The following is a 23769-nucleotide window of genomic DNA, read 5'->3' on the forward strand; positions in this document are numbered from 1 at the left end:
TAGTAAATGTTTGCAACCATCAACCATAAATGAAGCATGAGAAATGAATAGAAATCAACTAACCATTATATATATTCAATAGTAAACATCCATTAACATTACACCAACTTAGGGTCCACAACATTAGTATTTAAAGTTAGCTACTCATACTAAAATACAAGAACAAAGTAATAAATAAAGTCATATAGCTTGCAAAGAGGACAAAGTGGATTCTCTCTTCAAAAGCTTCCAAAATAATGGTGTATTCAATGCTCTAAGTGTAGCCTCTTTTACAGACAAGATGATCCACAAAAACTCTTGTCATTCTATTTATAATGGCCCAAAATTCGTGGACAAAAAGTGACAAAAATGACCCTGCAGATAAAGTCTACGACCCTAGAATGGGCCGCAGAAAGCATTTGTGGTCCGCAAATCTTCCTTTTTACCGCAGATCTCATCACACAGTTTTTTGTTTCTTCATCACATTTTGTTTATGCGATCCACATATTGGTTTCGCGGCCACATATCATACCGCAAAATAATCTTCACTAGAAAACCTTTTGCATTTGTGCTATCACTATGCGGTCCACATAAGAGTTGTATGACCGCAAAATGAACCGTAGATTTGATTCTCAGATACTGGGATGGCCTGTTTAACTCTGCGATGGGTGCGGTCCGCACATCACTTTTGCAGTCGCAGACCTACCATATTTCTGCCTTTCCATGGGCTTTTGTCATATTTTTCATGTTCGTGGTTCTTCAAGTCTGGTTTCCTGCAAAACACCAAAACTACATAAGAAATGACTTATAATACTTTAAAAGATGAGCTAAAGTCTATGTAATTAGTATCAAAAGTACCGCATTTCTACGGCACATCACCCGACCGTTCACAAGTGCAAGCCACTAGTGGATTGTTAAATAATCTTTGGTTCGATAGCATAAATTCCTAAGGGGAAGTGAAGTTTGTTATCGAATTGAAGATTATCTAGCAATTCACTAGTGGAATCCTCAAAGGTGCAAAAACTTCCAGTATTCAAATTCGCATTCTTCGTATTGAGTTCCGCATTGACTGGAATACGAAACTCAGAAACATAATTGTATCATCGGGATCAGGGACTATGCAGCCAGCCCCATATAAACAAGTTGTACAAGTTAGGCATAAGAAATTGCAATTTCTTTTAAGCACAATGAATGTTTATGTACTTTCGAAAATGGAAGGAATAAAGTAAAGTCCTTTTATTTCTATCTTGTTTCTTGTCTGAACGATGAATTGATTTTATCATTTGAAAGTTAAACAGGTACTTCAAATGCTAGTTCCATAATGAACATGAGACGTCGTCTTCAAGAGTACCGTAAAAATAAGAGGGCACTCTCTTATGAAACCCTCACGTTAAAAGGTTGATTTCGGAAGAACTTATTCCTGAAATCCAAATAATACCGGGAAAACATACATCTGAAGCTCGCATATCTTGGTGTGGAAAATTTGTTAGAATACTTAAACAAAAATGACGCAAAAGGAAAAACTTGAGCGATACTTAAACAAAAAGGACACAAAAGGGAAAACTTGCGTAGTACTTAAACAGAAAATACACAAAGAGAAAAACTTGCATGATAAGATGCTTCTATTCGCAATAAACGTGCCAAACAACACAAGTACAAAAATATGAGAAAGAAAAGAAAGTAAAAACTAAGCTACTGCATCTCCGGAACCTGGAGGAAGAGAAGCATCTGTGCCCCCAAGAGAAGTGGGTGGATCCGCAACCAGCTCAATACCTTGGCCTTCATTATTTTGTTCTTCAACATCATCACCTTCCGCTTCTTCTTCAATCCTGAGAACTCGGAACCGGAACCAGAAGAGTCGGTAGCATCGGGCCGGACAAGACCGGAAGACCCCTTTTGGCAGTTGATTCCAGCTCACGGGCCTTAGTGATTTTGGCATCAAAGTCAATGATACCCGCTTTGGCTTCTTCCAAGGGTTTTCTACTCATGTTAGACATAGCATATATTTTTCGACAACAAGTGAAGCCGCTCGGCGCTGGAGTTCTTCTTTAAGTCGGTCAGCCTCAACATAAAGGTTATCCCGTGCGCATCTGGTGGCCTGGAGGCTGACATCAAGGCCGTGGACAGTAGAGCTAAAAACTCTATTGTGCTCGATGGTCCTCTTATGCCTCTCCTCCAACCGGGCATACTTCACCTCGACAACAGTAACTTCTTCAGTTTGGAGTTTAAGGTTGCCTCCAAATTATTCAATCTTTCTGCAGAGACAGCCTCACGATTGGATGCATCAAGAATGACATCATGGACTTCAACCCACTTGGTCGCTTCTTAGATAAGGGTTATTACTTCTTGCTCGCTTTGCTGCAATCGAGCCTCCAGCTCAACGGCCTCAGCAGCTCGTGCTTCCAATTCTGAAAGGCGAGCAACATTCTGATCTCGCTCGGCTAAAAGTTGATTCCGCTTGGAGGTAAGTTCCCCCTTATCACTAATTAGCCTTTGAAGGCCCTCAGAAGTAAGGAGGTTGGTATGCAAAACAAAAATGCAAACTCAAAACCCTTCCATAACAAAGAAAGAAGAAACAACAGAGGGAACAAAGGCCATAGCGTCGCTGCGTTGTGCATAGAATTGTTCAACAAACACTCTCCTGAGAGATTTTGTATTTTATCCTATATTTTCCCGAAGCCAAAGGCTTAAGATAATTAGCAAGTTCCACCGGCCGAGATAATAGATGGCATCCGGTAGAAATCGAAAGGGTGATACTATTCTTCCTTTGGGGATCTTCAGAGGGGGCAGAATAGTTATGCCCCGAATTCCCTTGAACTGGGGACTGGGGGGAGGTATATCACCCTCTTGGGCAACTGCAACCGGTGGAGATGATGTAGCAGTTACTGGTGGAAAAGTCAGAGTTGGTGAAGAAGTAGATGAAGCTGATGGCGCTGTAGGTTGAGAAGCGACTGTGGCAAACGCAGTGCTGGTTGTTGGTTGCTCATCAACTGAAAATGGAAGGGACACGGTATTCAGCCTCACGGTACTGGGCATGGCAATTGGGACACGGAAGCGGGAGTTAGCATTTTCCACCATATCATACTCCCCCCAGAGTACCGAGGCATCGTCCTCGGTTGGTGTAACTAACTCAACAAATTGAACTTTTTGTTGAGATGATTAGTGTCGTCGTCTTCTATGTAGAGAAGCTCCTTCATCACTGGCTTCTCCATCATCATCAATCACCACGGTATCTATGGCCAGCTCAGGCACATCGCTCAATACCACAGCATCTGAAGACGACTCAGGTGCAACACTCCTTGTATTTTTATTGTTTCCCCCAGTCGTGGAGGAACGTCTCCTTTTTGGTTGCTTGTTCTCCGACCGGGGACTCCGGAAAGAAGTACTTGCACAGAAACATGCCCGAAGACACCTGTTCGGGTGAAAGCCTCTTGTAGTAGCCTCGTCGCGTCAACAGGATCAACCAAAATGTCCTCCTCGGGGATGACAACTGAGCCCTAGGGTAGACCTGAATTCGATGAGAGCAAAAGGTTAATCAACTTTGTTATACGAAATGGAAAAACAAGATGAGTTCATCCTACCATGATATTTTGGCCTTCTACCCATATTTAAGTTCTAGTTCTTTCCACGTGTGAGTCTCGGGCGTAGTGACATCCAAAATCTTTTGGACCCACTGGTCCAAGTCTTCAACCCTCGGTGGAGTCCATCAAGTTGCTGAAATAAGTAAAAGAAGAGGAATTAGTAACAACATGGGTGATATTTAATTAGAAGAAGAGACAAACGATGCACTTACTAGTATGGTTCCACAACTCCAGAAAGGATGGAGCCATTGGCGGAATGATATCCTTGGTGTAAACTTCAACAAACCATTCCATCCACCCACGGTCGTTTTCATCATCCATGCTTGTTAGCAGAGCATGGTGGCCACGTTTGCTAAAATTTATCATTCCCCCACGGAAACCCTTGGGGGAATAAAGGTTCATTAATCGAGCCAGGGTTAGATCCTCTCCCGTCTCCTGGCATAGCCGTCAAAGACAAGCAACAATCCTTCACACAAAAGGACTTACTTATGCCAAGCATACCTGGTAATGGATGCAAAACTCCACGATAACAGAGTCAAGCTCCCCGCTCAAATAAAATGACCCCAAAGTGAAGGGATACGCATAAAAATACGTGAAACCCTTCTTGGGTAAGGTTATCTGCTCTGCCAGGTCGGTAGAAATGATGACTAAGTCATGGAAATGGCAGCCTTCTTTTAGAGCAGGAATGTTGGAAGGACGGATAAAAGAAGGATACACGCCAACATCCCACGTACGGGAATTAGCGGAAGGGTACTTCTCTTCGAAGTCCTCAAATGTGACAAGGCTCCTTGGAATGATGGTGCTCACCGTGGGAGGAGCAACATCATCGACTTTACCTTTGTTCTTTGAGGAACTAGGTTTTTTTTTGAAGAAGCTATTTTTCTTATAAGGGAGGAAGAGGTTTTATCTGAAGAAGAAGGTTAGAGAAAGTTGATGACAAACACGAGTTGAGTAAAGAGAGTTTGAGAAAGTTTGGAAAATTATGAAGTGTAAATGAAGGAGTTCGATACGTATAAGTAAAGGGATAGGCGGCTAAAATCGTGGCCATAATTACCTCGATAACTGACAAAGTGATGCTGAATCGGGATGATGCGTGTTCGGGACATTAAATACGGAGAGACGTGCATCTAATCAACCATCAGAAACTTTTCAGGGGGGTCAGAGAACTTCCCGCCAAAAAGGTATCTTTACCAACTTCCCGATGACACAAAGTTATGCCATCGGAAAGCAAGGGGAGTATCTGTATAGGGAAAATATGGTCATATTTAAGGATCACATGAGAAAGCGACACGTGGAGCCGAAGACAGAAGACAGTCTGGCCCGAAGGCTATGATCTTGCTTGTTATCAGAGAGAATGATATTCATAAAGGAAAAATAAATGTCTACCACCCGATAGCATTTAATGAAGAATATTCTATAGCATTAAGTGCACGGATCTGTTACAGATAATATGACATTCACTGCCTACCGTTACACATTATTCAATGGCCCTCATAATTGCCAGTTAAGAGGGGCTTGATCCTAGGATCTTGTTCCCTAGGTGCAACTATAAATAGCGAGCTCTACCATCATTTTATAGGACATGAATTTTCGGGCAAGCCTACACTATACTCTGTTAAAAGTTCAATAATATTTTACTTTCTTGCTTACTTACATTGCTCTTACTGCCTCCAGAAGCTTTGTTCCCAGGCTCAAGATCTTTATTGTCTTATCTCAATTTTGACGCTAAATCTTACATTTTTTGTCTAATTCATTCATCATTTTAGGATCAAATCGATTCACCTATCTATAAACCACGTATAAATTTAACCGTACCATTTTACGGGTAAACAATTATTACTTAAATAAATTAATTAAAATTACAATAATGATTTATTACTAACTCATTAATGTGTGATAAATACATGTACTTATAATCATGTATTTAATCTATATTTTAAAATCCTTAGTTGAGGGTCTATCTGAAATAGCCCCTCTACCTTCCTAGGGTAAGAAGTAAGGTCTGTGTACACACTACCCTCCCCAGACCCCACTTGTGGGATCCCGCTAGGTTTTTTATTGTTGTTGTTGTACTTTAAGAAAATAAAATTAAGAGTTATAAATTAGTAATTAATATTCAAAAAAGTTATCAGTATCTTGATTATCTTTCAAATAAATAATTAATAAAAGTTTCAATTATGAATTTAAAATCTTTACCAACTCATATGAGTACAATATAGTATTTATGATTTGTTACACTTTAAATAACAAAAAGATAAAATGAGTTTAAAAAGTATTTTTTATTAATAATTATTTGATACTAATGACGAGCACAAACACAATACGAAATTAATGCTCGCTAGTCAAAGATAGTAAATTTTAATTATCGTCTTTACATGAATTGAATTTAAACATTGTTTGAATAATCTCTAGAACATGAGAACGACTGAGTATCAAAATACAAACCAAATTAAAGGAAAGAGAGTCAAGGTCTTTGGACATCATATCAGCTACCTCGAAGTCTTCAAGTACTAGTACTAGCACAACTCTAGCAATCACCATGTCCAGATGTACCTGGATCTGCACATGAAGTGCAGAGTGTAGTATGAGTACAACTGACCTCATGTACTCAATAAGTAGCTGAACTAACCTTGGGCTAAAAGCAATGACGAGCTTAGAAGAAGACAATCAGAATCCAATATAAACAACAATACATATATAATGATGACAATAGCAATAAGTGATTCAAGGAAATTATAAAAAATAGCTTGTTCATATTGCATGAATTTAGACATGCTTTTAAGTATAACAATTAAAGCCCAACACTGATAAGAACATGTCAATTACAACTAGCATTAGGAATGATACATCTCTATGCCTACATGTCAGGTATGCATGTCAAATGATTGATTTCACGGTGATATCCACAGATGCTCTCACTCTCAACATACTTAAGCTGTCGGTCTCAAATTGCCACCTCATCACACACACCCAATCACTCAGCACTATATGGATGCCTGGCATCAATGCACCAAAGCACGTGTATATATATCACTATGCCTGCACTCACTGCTGGTATGTCAAACTCCGGAGGGGCGGATCATGCCCAAGTGCTAATCAAAAGTCAATAACGCCTGCTGTGGCGTACAACCCGATCCACATAATAATAATAATAATAATAATAATAATAATAATAATAATAATAATAATAATAATAATAAAGACAATATGGCCTGCTGACGTGCAGCTCGATCCATAATAACACTCTCAACACGGCTCTAAGGTCCATCTCAGTCATCAACCTCTCAAGTCTTAAGGGCTCACAATCTCATATCACTCAACTCAACATCACCACATATGGTAAAACAATGATAACATGTGATGTAACAACGAATGGTGAATAGAGACTGAGGTATGATATGCAAATAAAGAATCATGACTGAGTGTAAAATTATATTTAAATCAGATAACCCAAAATAACAGAAATAACCTCACCAAGTCTTCAATCAAATAACCACATAGCCTAAATATTATTTCTAACATGAATCATAGCTCAATTAATCTATGAAGTAGGAATAACATGGATAAAATAGGGTATGATAGCAACATAGTCCAAAAGTCAACTAGGATCATGATTACCCCGGTGCACGCCCACACATCCATCACCTAGCATGTGCGTCACCCCAACACATCACAGATAACATATTTTCCAAGAATAATTACCCTTAATTCTATGTTTATAAATGTTACTTTCCTCAAAACGCGCAACTCAATACTCCAAAAAGCCCTTGCCTCGCGAATCGGCCCCCGAACGACTCGAATCTAGTCACAAACAACTTAATTCCATCAATAATAGTCATAGGAAACAATACCAAACAATAAAGCTTAGGTCTTTATTCATAATTAGAAAGTCAACCCAAAAGGTCAACCCCGAGCTCGCATCTCGGAACTCGACAAAATTCATAAATTCCGAACACCCGTTCAATTACGAGTCCAACCATACAAAATTCATCTAATTCCATCCACAAATCAACCTCCAAATCACTTACCTATTCAATTGTAGCAAAACCCTCTCAAATATTTCCCTTAGCCGAGCTCCACAAGTCCAAAATTAGAAAAATGACTCAAACCCTCGTTTTATCTGCTGAGCAATTCTCGCACCTGCGACGCTGCTTTTGTGGTCAAAATTCCTCATCTACGGAAGTCAATTGAAATCCCGACTAAGCACACCTACGGTCCCTTCTCCGTACCTGTGGGACCGCTTATGCGGTTTTGCATTCGCTCCTGTGCATCTGCACCTGTGGTTACCTTCTCCATCTCCGGCTCAAGCCTGCCTAGCCTATCTTCGCTTTTGCGGAACAATATACGCATTTGTAGGCTCGTAGATGCGAAAAACCCTTCGCATCTGCGGCTTTCCCCATCTCCAGTCAAATACGCTTCTACGATCATAGGGTCGCTTCGCACCTGCGGCCAAATCCTCGCAGGTGCGATCACACCGGTACCTGAAACTTCAGCATTTTTGCTCAAGTCCAAACATGAATCCGATTTCAATCCGAATCACACCCGAGGCCTACCCTATCCAAACATACCAATAAGTCCTAAAACATATTACGCACTTACTCGTAGCCTCAAATCAAATCAAACAACATCAAAATCATGAATTGCACCCTAATTCAAGCCTAATGAAAGTAATGAACTTCCAACTTCTAAAACTAATGCCAAACCATATCAAATCAACTCTGAATGACCTCAAATTTTGCACACTAGTCCCAAATGACACAACGAACCTATTCCAACTCCTGGAACCAAAATCCGAATCGGGTATCAATATAGTCAACTCTCGGTCAAACCTCTCAACCTTCCAAACCTTCAAGTTTTCAACTTTCGCCAAAAAGCATCAAACCAACCTACGGACCTCAAAATAAATATCTGTACATATGACTAATTCCAAAATCACTATACGAAGCTATTGGAACCATCAAAACTCCATTCCGGAGTCGTCTACACAAAAGTCAAACTCTGATTAACTCTTTCAACTTAAGCCTTCAATCTTGGGACTAAGTGTCCCATTTCACTTCGAAACTTCCCCAAAACCAATCCAACAATCCTGACAAGTCACATAACCACAAATGAACATAGAAGAGGCAATAAATAGGGAATGTGGCTACAATACACAAAATGACTGGTCGGTTCTTTACTTTCTCCCCTTTCTTAAACAAACTTTCATCCTCGAATCATACTTGTAGTTTCAAATAGGTGTGGATATCTACTCTGCATCGCCTTTTCGGTCTCACGTGTAGCATCCACGACTGGCTGACCTCTATATTACACCTTTACTGAGACTATATTCTTTGACCTCAACTTCCGAACCTGTAGGCCCAAAATAGCCCCTGGCTCCACATCATAAGTCAAATCCCATCTAACTAAACCGTACTGAAGTCAAAAATATGTGATGGATCACCATAATACTTCTAGAGCATAGAAACATGAAACACTAGGTGAACACCCGATAGACCAGGTGTCAAGGAAAGTCTGTAGGCCACCTATCTAATCCTCTCAAGCACCTCAAAAGGGCCAATATACCGAGGGCTCAACTTGCCTTTCTTCCCGAACCTCATCACACCCTTCATGGGCGAAACTATGAGCAACACATTCTCATCCACCATATATGCAAAATCTTCCTATTGGCCTCTTCTTTTTGGACTGTGCTATGCGGAGCCACTCTTGAATCACCTTAACCTTCTCCATAACATCACAAACCAAATTAGTGCCCAATAACCTAGCCTCCCCAGGCTCAGACCAACCAACTGGAGAACAACATCTCCTCCCATATAAGGCCTCATAAGGAGCTATCTGGATACTCAACTGATAGCTGTTGTTGTAAGCGAACTCTGCTAATGGTAGAAACTGATCCCATGAACCTCCGAAATCCATAACACAAGCACGTAACATATCCTCCAAGATCTAAATAGTGCGCTCAGACTACCCGTCCGTCTGAGGATGGAATGCTACATTCAACTCAACCCATGTGCCCAACTTTCACTCACTGCTCTCCAAAACTATGATGTGAACTACGTGCCTCGGTCAGAAATTATAAAAATGGGCATGCCATTCAAGCGGATAATCTCCTGGATGTAAATCTGAGCCAACCGCTCTGAAGAATAGGAAGTCACCACTGGAATGAAGTGTGCAGACTTAGTCAACTGGCCCATAATAACCCAGACTGTATCATATTTTTTCAAGGTTCGTGGTAGGCCTACCACAAAATCCATAGTGATGCGCTCCCACTTCCACTCCGGTATTTCCAATCTCTGAGTCAACCCTCCCGGTTTCTGATGTTCATACTTTACTTGTTGATAATTCAAACATCGAGATACATAAGAAACAATATTTTTCTTCATTCTCCTCCACCAATAGTGTTGTTTCAAGTCACGGTACATCTTCGTGACACCTAGGTGAATGGAATAGCGCGAGTTGTGGGCCTCCCCAAGGATCAAAGCTCTCAACCCATCAACATTTGGAACATATATCTGGCCTTTAAGCATCATAAAACCATCACCACCAATGATAACCTCCTTAGCACCACCCCATTGAACCGTTGGCTTTAACACCAACAAGTGAGGGTCATCAAACTAGTGATCCTTAATACGCTCCAACAACAACGACTGAGCCACAATGCAAGCAAGAACCCATCTAGGCTCTCAAACATCCAATCTCACACACTGATTGGCCAAAGCATGAACATCCATGGCTAGTGGCCTCTCTGCTACATGTAAATATGCCAAACTGCCCATATTCTCAACCTTCCTACTCAATGCATAAATCACCACATTGGCCTTCCTCGGATGATATAATATAGTGACATCATAGTCTTTTAGAAACTGAAACCATCTCCGTTGCCACAAATTAAGGTCCTTCTGCTTAAACAGGTGCTGGATACTCTGATGGTAGGAATATACCTCACATGGAATGTCGTACAGATAATGCCTCCAAATATTTAACACGTGAACAATGGCTACCAACTCCAAATCATGCACAGGGTAATTCTTCTCATGAACCTTCAACTACTGGGGCACATAGGCAATCACCCCAATACGCGACACATCACAACACAAAGTGTAAGACCCTGAACTTGTAGGCAACAACAACACTGGGGTTGTAGTTAATGCAGTCTTGATCTTCTAAAAGCTCACCTCACACTTCTCAAACTATTTGAAAGGAGCACCCTTCTTGGTCAATCCAGTCAAAAGTGCAGCAATGGATGAAAAATCGTCCACAAAATGGCGATAAGAACCCGCCAAACCCAAGAAGCTCCGAATCTCTGTAGCTGAAGACGTATAGACCAACTCTACACTACCTGAATCTTCTTCGGATCTACCTTGATCCCTTCACTAGACACCACATGGCCCAAGAACACCACCGAATCCAGTGTAAACTCACACTTGGAGAATTTAGCATATATCTTCTTCTCCCTCAACGTCTGGAGTACGATCCTCAAATGTTGCTCATGATCCTCCTGACTACGTGAGTATACCAATATATCATCAATGAATACTTTGAAGAAAGAATCAAGATATGGTCAGAACACACTATTCATCAAGTGCATAAAGGCAGTTGGGGCATTGGTCAGCCCAAAAGACATCACCATAAACTCGTAGTGACCATAACGCGTCTTGAATACCATAGTCAGAATATCTGAATCCCGAATCTTTAACTGATGATACCCAGACCTCAAATCTATCTTCAAGAATACTCTATCACCCTAAAGCTTATCAAACAAGTCATCAATGCGTGGTAATAGGTACCTGTTCTTGATAGTAACCTTGTTCAACTGACGATAGTCAATGCACATCCTCATATTACCATCCTTCTTCTTCACAAATAAAATCGGTGCACCCTAAGGTGGTGGCACACTAGTCCTGATGAAGCCCTTGTCAAATAATTCCTACAACACTTCCTTTAGCTCCTTCAACTCAATAGGTGCCATGCGATATGGTGAAATAGAGATGGGCTGAGTGCCTGGTACTAAGTCAATACCAAAATCAATGTCCTTGCCAGGTGGCATGCCCATCAGGTTTGCTGGAAATATATATGGGAAGTCTCTCACTATCGAAACTGACTCAATGGTAGGAGTATCAACACTAACATCCCTCACGAAGGCCAAATATGCCAAACATCCCTTCTCAACCATCTGTTGAGCCTTCAAATGCGAAATCACTCTTCTAGGAACATAATCTAGAGAGCCTCTGCACTCCAACCTCGGTACCCCTAGAATCGCCAACGTCATAGTCTTAACGTGACAATCCAGAATAGCGTGACATGGTGACAACCAATTTATGCCCAATATCACGTCAAAATCAACCATGCTGAGTAGTAAAAGATCATCTCTCATCTCATAACCCTCAATAGTCACCACACATGATCGGTATACACGGTCCACAATAATACAATCACCTACCGGTGTAGATACATGAATAAACATAACTAAAGAATCATGAGGAATATCCAAATAATGAGCAATGTATGATGACACATATAAATAAGTGGAACCAAGGTCAAATAATACTGAAGCATTCTTGTGGCATACTGAAACAATACCTATGATCACAGCATCAGAAGCAACTGCCTCTGGCCTGGAAGGAAAAGCATAGCATCGAGCCTGACCACCACCTGACCGACCTCTCCCTCTAGGGCGACGTCGAACTACTTGAGTCCCACCTCGAGTTGGCTGAGCGGGTTTTGTAGTAACTGGTGCGGGAGTCATATCCTAACTTCTCTACTAAATGGGACCTTCGATAAGACGAGGGCAATACCTCCTCACATGTACCAACTCCCCACACTCAAAGCAACCTCGATCTAGGGATGGATGTAGGGCCTAAACCGGACCTCAAGAACTAGAATAACCATTGTAAGAACTCGGTACTGACGAACCCTACATTGATGGAGCATGATACGAACGCTGAGCTGGAAGTTCACTGAAAGATGACTAAATCAGATGAGTACTGTATAAACCATGGCTAACTGATGCACCAAGATGAACCGGACGAGCCATCTAAGCGAGCCTATAAGAGCGACCTCTGTTGTGATGTGACTGACCTCTAGACGAGTTACCATTAGAAACACCTGAACCATGGGGCTTTTTTCCCTCCCGCTCCTCGTGCTCAAGCCTACGAACCCGCTCCGAGCGCCTAGCAATCTCGACCACATGGTCAAACCTAATATTTGTCTCGGACTCTCAAGCCAAATTGAAGCATATGCCATAGTTGAGGCCATCAACGAACCTCCTAATCCTCTCTCTCAGTAGGAACCAACCACACTGCATGACAAGCCAGATCTACAAACCTCATATCATAATGAGCCATTGTCATACCCTCCTGGCGTAGCTGCTCAAACTGCCTACGCAACTTCTCTCTGCGAGTCTGGGGAACAAACTTCTCTAAGAAGAGAATTGAGAACTCATGCCACGTAAGTGGTGCTGCATCGGCTGGCATGTTCAACTTATAAGCTTGCTACCATAGGCTTCCCCTATCAGCTTAAATGTAGTAAATGCAACCCCACTAGTGTTCAAAAGACCAGTTGTGCGAAGAATCCACTGACACCTATCTAGAAAAACTCGAGCTTCCTCTTACTCTGTTCTACTAAATTGTAGAGTTAAGCCTCCCAAATCGCTCCAATGTCTTCTGCTCCTCATCACTCATAGGCGGACTAACCTCGGCCCGAGCAGCAGTAATTGATTGAATCAGTAACACCTGCGATGTCTGAAGTCCTTGTGCTAGCTGCTCTGGAGTATGGGCAACGAGTGTCTGGGCACCTCCCTCAGTCAGTGAGGTGGCTGGTGTAGCTGTAATCGAAACCGCCTGAGCCAGGCTCGTACATATAGTCAAAATCTAGGCCAGGCTCTCCTGAAGACTAGGAATAACAATGGCCACTGCTGGTTCCTGAGCTGGTCCCACCTGAACAACAAAATCTAGTACCTTCTCTTTAGCTGGAGTAGCTGGAGGCTCCATATGTGTCGTTATGGTTGTATTACGAGCCTCACCTCGGCCTCTACCACAACCCCAGCCTCTCGTGACCCTAAATGGTGGTACTAGTGGTCGTCCACCTAATCCGATAGCACGAGTCCTCACCATCTGTGAGAGAATAGAAGAGTCAAGTTTCAAGCATTGGAAATAATAGATCTGCACGACAAGAATGCAAGAAAATGAAGTTTTTTCCTAACAGTTTGGTAGCTTCTCGAAGATAAGTATAGAAGTCTCCATACCGATCCGCAAAACTCTGCTAAAATTGCGCATGACTTGTGGGACCTAAGCAACCTAGTGCTCTTGTAACACCCCAAACAATTTCGAAGTGTTTTAAGGCTATTAAGAAGATTAACGTGTGCTAATTATATTAATTCGGATGTGAACAATGACTAATGATATGAAGAATATCAATTGATCATGGTAATATGTGTACAATATGTTTGCTAACATCAAGTTGGACTAAGACCATCCCCAAGGCTAAGTCAAGTTGGAAACTATATGATGAGCTAAAGTTTCAAATGCGTTTTCACAAGATCTAAATTCAAATGAGCACAAATCCCAATATATGAAGATTTAGATGGTGTAAGACCTATCAAATTAAAGATATATGAATCTATTTTTAATGCTTCAAACCGTTTTTCATTTGGATATTTAAACAAAACGTTATCATCTTTTTACTAAAGGGTAGCATAACAACCACTTAGCTATGCGAATTATGTGTAGCTATGTTGCCTTGTGCGTAGCTGATTCTAGCAAGGTAGTCAAATGAAGGAGAGATGAAGAGGAAGGGAGCATAGCTACGCTGGAGGTGTGCGTAGATATCCATGCCATAAAAATTATAAAAGTAGCTATTACGGGTAGAGAGAACGAGATGAAATTTTGGAGAAGGGCCTGTGTACTAGAGAGAAGGAGGAACTCTTTCACCATGATTACACTTTAAGGTAAGTTTATTTGGTATAAGAATAATTATATAACATCATTTGATATAACTTTAACATTATTATGGATTAAAATCCATAGGAAATGAGTTGAATCTTCAAGAACATCAAAAAGAAAAAATTGAGATTCTTCCGTCAAGAGGTAATTTCTTTACTCGAGCTTCACATATATGATATATTGGAGTATAGGTAGCATGTTTACAAAATTTATTTAAAGTTATAATGGAGTATTATATAAAATCTAAGAATGGGTCTTGAAAATAATATTTTGAATGAAGAAGGTGAATAGTGGTAGGTTGATATAACTGAAATTGTTTTGAGTTTTTAATGGTAATAATAGACCTAATAACCTAATTGATGGACGAACTGAAGGGGGAATCATCATTTGGATAATAAATAACACTTGTTCATAAATTGAATGTTCTTGAACCTAGAGTTTTATTGGAGAAGATAATGAATAGTGACTTGGTGATGTCGGGTAAATAATATACTATCATTAATGACTTCAATCGAGTATTTAATGATAAGAATGGAATTGAATAAGCTAATTGGTGGACGTATTGGATAATTTAGAATGGTTAAAGGTTTGTTGCCGAATTATGAAATGTAAATAAATATTTATAAATCTTTTTGTATTTGTTTGATGTAGTTGGGATATCTAATGGTTGATATTGAATTGTTGACGATATTTTTGATTTTAATCAATTCGAGCGGTGTAGTATTATTTGGAGCTTGAAGGTTGAGGCAAGTTGATTATGACTTATTCTTCTTGAGGGATTATCTCTTAAGGCATGATTTGAGTTAATACGTGATATTACTTATAAATGTGCATCCGTACTTGTGGGGACAAGCGAGAAGGATGTCACCATGTGTTTCTAAGTTTATTAATTTTGAAGTGTCATGTGATTTTATATAAAAATCTTATTTTCAAAACTTATTTGCAAGATGACACTTAAGGAAAACGTTATAAGTTTTATTAAAACTTATATGTTGATAAGAGTATAAACTATTTGAGTACTAAAGATACACTTTCATGGAAAAGTATGTGTTTTAAAATTTGAACAATGGAGTAGCACCAGTTGTATCATTAAAAGATTGATGTTAAATTGCTAAAGGTATTAATATGAAAAAGGTTATTCATTTGATTTTGTTCAAATAGTTTGGATTGGCTATCAAACTCATGATTTGATAAAAATAGATCCTTTGAGGCAATTAGGTTTTGAATCTATTTTTGATAGTCAAATGTTTTGGGAGTTACTAGAGGAGACTACCGATATTGGTTCGAATGTTGAGTTCGTTACTATGGAACTACACATACCGGTGTAAGGACATATTCCAAGGTTAAGCCGAGGTTTGTGGGATAAAGTCCCCCATTGAGAGGGAAAATAATCATTACTTAAAGTAATGAAATTAAGTCGACCCGTACGACACTACGGTAAGCCGCCCAGACAAGTAGGGTCAAATACTTGTTGTTAGGTCGATCACTTTGTAGGTGTTTATTATGTTGGTGTCGGTATAGTACTCCCGATGAAAGATAAAAAATACTTTATTATGTTTAGTCCTAAGGAGCCGAAAGTGATTTTGATGACTTAATAAAATTGAAATGGTTTTGTATGAGTTTACTAAAAAATCTTGAATTGATATAAATGTTCTAAGAATTTATATCATGGTTTATAATTCACTTGTCTTTTCATTTGAAATGATAAAGAGCATGATTTATATAATTGTTTCTCACTTTATATAAAATATTGGTTGCACAGTTTTTGTAAAATCTTGTCCCATAAACTTGAGTTAGAGAGAGTATATGACACTTATTGAGTACCATGGTGGTGTAATCAGCCATCAGAGGCTACTCTTCAAGTCTCCACTTACTTTACATATTTCAGGATGAAGGGTATGATATGTGGCATGCATGCATGGCTAGGATGACTCTCTTCCCAAAGTATATGGTGAGGAACTACTCCTATTTGGTGGTAGCTATCATGTTGTCTTTTTATTTTATGTTATTCGGGCATTGGCCCAAATATTGAGTTATATTCTTGGTATAGAGGCTGCATAGATAGTTGTGATGAGTTGTAATAATGGGATGGTACATGACATATATAAAAAGATATTTGTTACATTTGATCCCATTAATATCATGAAATGTGTCATGTGTGATTTTGAATTGGAAAAAAATATTTTATCATTTAACTTTAAAATGTGTATGATTTTCAAAGAGTTTCCGCAGTTAAAATATTTCAAATTGCATAACCATCGGTTCCCTTTGAGAGTGTCAGAACCGGTGCTAAAGTCAATTTGTCCTTCAATACCTGGAAACTCTGCTCACAAGCATCAGTCCAGTAAAATTTAGTTGCCTTCTGAGTAAACTTTGTCAATGGTGCTGAAAGAGATGAAAAAACCCTCTATAAATCTCCTGTAATAACCTGCCAAACCCAGGAAGGTATGAACCTCCGTCGGTGTCGTGGGTCTAGGACAAGTATTCACTGCCTCAATCTTCTGTGTATCAACCCGGATACCCTCACCTGAAATAATATGCCCAAGAAAAGCTACAGAATTCAACCAGAATTCACATTTAGAGAATTTTATGTACAACTTCCTTTTTTGTAGAACTCTGAGCACAATACGCAAATGATCTGCATGCTCAGCCTATGAACGGGAATAAACCAAAATATCATCTATAAATACAATCACGAACATATCTAGAAAGGATCTGAACACACGGTTCATCAACTCCATGAATACTGCTGGGGCATTGGTCTACCCGAATGACATAACACGAAACTCAAAATACTCGTATCTGGTCCTGAATGCTGTCTTCGGAATGTCTTTTTCTTTAACCCTTACCTGGTGGTACTCAGACCTCAAGTTTATCTTCGAGAAACACCTGGCACCCTGCAACTGATCAAATAAATCATCAATCCTTGAGAGCGGGTACTTATTCTTGAAATTCGCCTAATTCAACTGCCTGTAATCAATACACATCCGCAAGGAACCATCTTTCTTTCTCACAAATAACACAGGTGCTCCCCACAGTGATGTACTAGGTCTGATAAAGCCTTTTTCAAGCAAATCCCTCAGTTGTTCTTTCAACTCTCTCAACTTTGCAGGTGCCATTCTATAAGGAGGAATAGATATCGGCTGAGTATTTGGTAATATGTCAATAGCAAACTGAATCTCCCTCTCTGGCGGAAGGCCTGGAAGCTCATCGGAAAAAAATCGGGAAATCCATTAACCACCGGGATAGACTGAAGGGTCGGTGACTCTTCTTTCACTTCCTGTACCCGAACTAAGTGATAAATATAGCCCTTTCTGATCATCTTCCTTACCTTGAGATAGGAAATAAACCTACCTCTCGGCGATGCAGTATTACCTTTCCACTCCAGAACTAGCTCCCCTAGAAACTGGAATCGAACCATCTTTGATCTACAATCAATATTAGCATAACAAGAAACCAACCAATCCATACCCATTATAATATCAAATTCTACCCAACCAAGCGCCACGTAGCTTATCTTTATTTATTATCAAACTTATCACGGGCCATTACGGGCCACATCTATATATATAAGTAACAATGTGTAGACACCTCAAAAGGTACAGTCAACTTAGGTTCTATTCCAAACTTACTAGAACCCAACAGAGTGACGTACGATAAGGTGGAACCTGGATCAATCAATGCATATACATCACATGAAGAGACTGATAATATACCTGTAACAACATCAGATGACGACTCGTGATCATGTCTACCCGCTAATGCATAAATGCGGTTCTGAGGACCGCTCGAGCTAGATGCTCCACTTCTGCCTCTACCACTACTGGCCGGTGCCTGTGAACCTTGCCCGGGGGCGTATTAAAGATAGTAAACTAGCTATAGATCCCGCTGGCGGAACTATACCTGTACCGCCTCTCATCGGACAATCTCTCATAACATGGCCTAGATAACCACAAGTATAACAAACATCCAACCCCACAAGGCACTGCCCGACACGCTGCTTACCACACTGAGCATATCATGGAAAGGGCGGCCTCATCTGACTTGACTCACCCCTTTACTGAGAACTAGAGGCCCTGAATATGTGGAACGATTCAAATCTCCTACCAGCAAACTGAGGGGGTGCACTAGCCGATGGCTGGGCTGGATACCTCAGGTACTGCTGTCTCTTACCACCTCGAAACTCACCAGAAGGACCTGAAGATCTTGCTCTCTTACTCTGACCCCTATCATGCATAGGATCGGCCCTCTGCTTCTACTTACGCTCTTCTACACCCTGAGTGATGTTATGAGATGTTTAGAATGGAACAATATTTTTTCTATTCTGCAAAACGTTAATGAACAGTATGGTTTAAACCAAAACCGTAGCATAGATGGTTACTATGTTCTTAATGATGGTAGGACATGGGGTAGGAAATCGAATAATTCAAGAATGATTCCAATACTCTGAGGAGACAATTAGCAGATATTTTTATCAAGTTTTACATTATTAAGCCAAAAGATCCAGCTCTTTCTAATGTTCATACTAAATTAAGAGAAAATAATAAGTACTGGATATATTTTAAAATTTTACATTGGAGCTATAGATGGCATGCATGTACCTTGTATTGTTCCTCGTAAGGATCAAATAAAATACTCTATCCGTTTCAATTTATGTGAACTCATTTGATTGGGCGCCGAATTTAAGAAAAGAAAGAAGATTTTTGAACGTGTGGTGTAAAATGAGGCACAATATTTGATGTACTATTTATGTGAACTCATTTGATTGGGCACCGAATTTAAGAAAAGAAAGAAAATTTTTGAACGTGTGGTGTAAAATGAGGCACAATATTTGATGTACTATAAATCAGTGCATAAATATAAATTATTTTTAAATAAATAAAGGAGTCATTTTTTTGGCACGAACTAAAAAAATAAATATTCACATAAATTAAAACGAAAAGTATATTGGTAGGAAAGGTTTCAGTTGAGAAAACGTAGTGGTTGTATGTGATTGGACATGTTCTTCACTTTTTTATGGCATGAGTGGGAAGGTACTCTACATGATTCTAGAATATTTGATAAAGTATTTAGAAGATAAAATCTTAATTTTCCCCAACCTCCAACAGGTGTAAGTGACGGTAATATTATGTTTTGTAAATTCCTATATTGTAAGTATTATTTTCATATCAATTCATTAATAGTATTTTTCTTACTTGAACTAGATAAATATTATTTAGTTGATTCGGGATATTCAATAATGTTGGGCTACTTAGGACCATATAAGGGCGAATGCTATCATCGGCTTGTTTTTGGACATAACTCAAGTTTCAGAATTCCGAATAAGGTTTTTAATTTTTTCCGTTCTAGTTTGAGATGTACAATTAAACGAACATTTGGAGTTTGAAAAAATAAATTTTTTTTTTTCGCTCAGTGCCATCTTTCAAGCTTGACACTCAAGTTCATCTTATTATATCTATTATGGCTATACATAATTTTATACAAAAAAACTGATATTATGTTTGACCATTATGCAAATAAAGACAATATGCCAGAGCTTGAAGAAGAAGATGAGCATTTAGACATTCATTCAGAAATGCAAGGAACGTCTTCTAATGTTTTGGAGTTGTAATGTAATAGAATTAGAAATGATATTATTGAAAACTCTCCCAATGTATAAGTATTCCTACTTATTTTTAGTATAGCTTTATATTATATTGTGACTTTTGTTGGGCACATATGATTATATTTATTGAATGATTTTTTTATTATATTTAAATTATGTTGAAAGAATAAAATACTTTTTAATTTTATTTTATATTTTACTTAAATAAAGTATAAAAAATTCTAATTATTGTATTTAATAATAAATATTTGTGATTATTTATCTACTTATATAATATTAACTATTAAGTAAATCATTTTACGCCCTTATTCGTAATTTAATACTTAAAAATACTTTTTGAAAAGTTTGGCCAAACATAAATTATCGATCAAAAATACTTTTCAATTTGATTATCCATACGCAAATTGCTTCTTTCCAAATGTACTTTTTAGAAAAATACTTCTGAAAAAAAAAATATTTTTAAAATAAGCTAATTTTTTTGTTTCGCCAAACAGGATGTTAGATTATAAATACTCCCTCTCCTGTACTTGTAAATCATTCAGTTTAATCTCAACTCACTCGTTATTCGCAGCTATAGTATTCTAATCAAGTTGGGCAGTCAATATCTCTTTACTTTGCAAGCATTGTGACTCGTAAAGAAGCTCAATGAGATCATTCTTAATTACTGTTGTTTATTTATTTTCATTGCTTTATTTACAGTTCTTTTAGCCTAGTTCTACGATCCATTCAAGTAAGCTTTGATTCGAACCAATTGCTAGTAACTTCTTAAAAATAAATTTAATTTTTGATTCCTGAAACTATCTCTGGGTTAAAAAATCTGAGAATCGGCACAACTAATTAAGCAAAATGTATCTCGACAGTCGTAAATACTCATTTCTTTCTTTAATGGATTAATATTACTAATTTGTTTAAAAAACAATAGAGGGTTGCTCTTGCCTATTTTTTCCAGCAATGGAGACGACGACGACGAAAACAACAACAACTCAGTGAAATTCTATTAGTGAAATCTGGAAAAAATAGTGTGTACACAGATTTTACCCCTACCCCGAAGAGGTAGAGAGGCTGTTTCCGAAAGACCCTCGGCTCAAGAGCACAAAAGACAAAAGGACAAAAGGAGACAATATCAGTATCACCACAGAAATTATAGGAAAAATAGGAACATCATGAAATCCAGAAGAAAGATGCAAAGCAAAAGCGATAGCTAGTAAATAGGTCCGGCACTGAAAAGCGAAATAGTAAGACACGACATTGCCACCAGCTAGCTTAGACAAAAATCCTACCAGACTAGTCTCACAACGGTAAGAAGTAAGGCAAGACTCAATTACCTCCTAACCTACAACCCTAATACTGGACCTCCACATCCTCCTATTAAGTGTCATATCCTCGGAAATCTGAAGCCTTGCCATGTCCTGCCTGATCACCTCTCCCCAATACTTCTTCGGCCGCCCTCTACCTCTTCTCGTGCCCTCCACAACCAGCCGCTCACACCTCCTTATTGGGGCATCTGGACTCCTCCTCTGTACATGTCCGAACCATCTGAGTCTCGATTCCCGCATCTTGTCATCAATGGGAGCCACGCGCACCTTCTCCCGAATATCATCATTCCTAATCTTATCCATCCTAGTGTTCCTGCATATCCACCTCAACATCCTCGTTTCTGCTACTTTCATCTTCTAGATATGTGAGTTCTTAACAGGCCAACACTCAGCCCCGTACATCATGGCCGGTCTAACCACCGCTTTATAGAATTTACCTTTGAGTATCAGTGGCATTCTCTTGTCACACAGGACTCCAGATGCTAACCTTCACTTCATCCATCCTACCCCAATACAGTGTGTGACATACTCGCCGATCTCTCCTCCCCCCTGAATAACCGACCCAAAGTACTTGAAGCTGCCTGTACTTGGGATGACCTGTGAGTCAAGCCTCACATCCACGCCCACTTCCCCCGGCTTAGCGCTGAACTTACACTCCAGGTATTCCGTTTTCGTCCTGCTCAACTTGAAACCTTTAGACTCAAGAGCCTGTCTCCAAACCCCCAACCTTTCATTAACACCGGCTCGCGACTCATTAATCAAAAATATGTCATCAGCGAATAGCATGCACCATGGCACCTCCCCTTGAATATGGTATGTTAACCCGTCCATCACCAGGGCGAATAAGAACGAACTGAGCGCAGAGCCTTGGTGTTACCCCATAACAATCAGAAAATGCTCAGAGTCGCCTCTTACTATTCTTACCCGAGTTTTAGACCCATCATACTTGTCCTTAATCGCCATAATGTAAGGAACCGATACACATTTTTCCTCCAAGTATCTCCAGAGAACTGCTTTAGGAATCTTGCCATATACTTTCTCTAGGCCAATAAATACCATGTGCAGGTCCTTCTTCCTATCTCTGTACTGTTCCACCAACCGCCTAACAAGGTGTATAGCTTCTGTAGTAGAACGACCCGGCATGAACCCGAACTGATTATCGGATACAGACACTGACATCCTCACCCTCGCTTCAACCACCCTCTCCCACACTTTCATGATATGACTCAGTAATTTGATACCCATATAATTGTTACAACTCTGGATATCACCTTTGTACTTATACAATGAAACCACTGTACTCGACCTCTGCTCATCCGGCATCCTCTTCGCCTTAAAAATAACATTGAACAACCCAATCAACCACTCCAAACCTGCTCTCCCCACATACTTCCAAAATTCTACTGGAATCTCGTCAGGCCCTGTCGCTCTGCCCCTACTCATCTTACTCATAGATCCCACGACCTCCTCAACCTTGATGCGCTTGCAGTACCTAAAGACACGGTGATTCTCGGAATACTCCAATTCACCTAGCACGATATCCCGATCCCCTTCTTCATTCAGAAGTTTATGAAAGTAAGTGTGCCATCTCTTCTTAATTTGGGAATCTTCCATCAATACTCTACCATCGTCGTCCTTGATGCATCTCACTTGGTCCAAATCCCGAACCTTCCTCTCTCTCAACTTGGCCAGCCGGAATAGCTTCTTCTCCCCGCCTTTTTCCCCCAATTCCTCGTACATACGACCATAAGTTGCAGTCTTAGCCTCCGTGACCACCAGCTTAGCTTCCTTCCTAGCTACCTTATACCTCCCCATGCACGCACGCCTCTCCTCCTCACCTATGCTCCCCACTAATTAACTTCAGGTACGCCGCCTTCTTCGCTTCCACTTTACTTTGGACCATTTCATTCTACCACCAGTCTCCTTTGTGCCCGCCTGCGATGCCCATCGAGACCCCTAACACCTCTCTCGCAGTCTCCCTTATACAATCTGTTGTTGTTGACCACATAATGCTCGCGTCACCACTGTTCCTCCAAACTTCCATAGCCAACAATCGCCCCTCTAACTCTTGAATTTTATCCTTAGTTAAGGCTCCCCACTTGATTCTCGCTCTTCCTCGAGCAGACCCTTTTCCCAGCAATGGAGACAGATTCTATTAAACAACCAAATATAGGAGCTTGAAAATAATAAATAGGTAACAGATCAACACTGCATGTGATGTCCAAATAATGAATAGTGGCAGATAATTAGTTATCGCTCTTCTTTCAATGTGTTCGATAATGACTTCTAGAGATGAGTATATTTTTAGTTTTTAGATGCTTCTTAAAGGAAACAAATTGCGTATTTACATT

The sequence above is a fragment of the Nicotiana tabacum genome, chromosome 17 (assembly GCF_000715075.1).
Source record: "Nicotiana tabacum cultivar K326 chromosome 17, ASM71507v2, whole genome shotgun sequence".
Classification (NCBI taxonomy): Eukaryota; Viridiplantae; Streptophyta; class Magnoliopsida; order Solanales; family Solanaceae; genus Nicotiana; species Nicotiana tabacum.